Below are 662 nucleotides of genomic sequence, written 5' to 3'. Positions count from 1 at the left end.
ATGCCGTTATCCAAGGCTCCTTACAGGATGGCTCCAGCAGAGATGGCAGAGCTGAAGAAGCAGCTGGAGGATTTGTTGGGCAAGGGTTTTATCCGTCCTAGTTGTTCACTGTGGGGAGCTCCGGTGCTGTTTGTTAAGAAGAAGGATGGGAGTTTTCGGTTGTGTATTGACTATCAGGGTTTGAACCGTGTTACTGTGAAGAACAAGTACCCTCTCCCGAGGATTGATGAGTTGTTAGATCAGTTAAGGGGTGCTACTTGGTTCTCCAAGATCGACTTGGCATCAGGATATCATCAGATTCCTATACATGAGGCAGATGTGAGGAAGACGGCCTTCAGGACGAGATATGGGCACTACGAGTTTGTGGTGATGCCGTTTGGGTTGACTTATGCGCCAGCTGCGTTTATGAGATTGATGAACAGCGTGTTCCAGGAGTTTCTGGACGTGTCAGTCATCATTTTCATCGACGGCATCCTGGTATATTCTAAGAGTCCTGAGGAGCATGCAGTACATTTGAGAGCAGTGTTGGAGAAGCTGCGGGAGCAGAAGTTGTTTGCTAAGCTGAGTAAGTGCAGTTTCTGGCAGCGTGAGATGGGGTTCTTGGGTCATATTGTTTCAGCTGAGGGAGTTTCAGTGGATCCAGAGAAGATTCAGTCCATCAG

This window comes from Camelina sativa, chromosome 2 (genome assembly GCF_000633955.1).
Source record: "Camelina sativa cultivar DH55 chromosome 2, Cs, whole genome shotgun sequence".
NCBI lineage: Eukaryota > Viridiplantae > Streptophyta > Magnoliopsida > Brassicales > Brassicaceae > Camelina > Camelina sativa.
The sequence above is the reverse complement of the archived record's forward strand: the minus strand, read 5'-3'. Positions refer to the sequence as shown.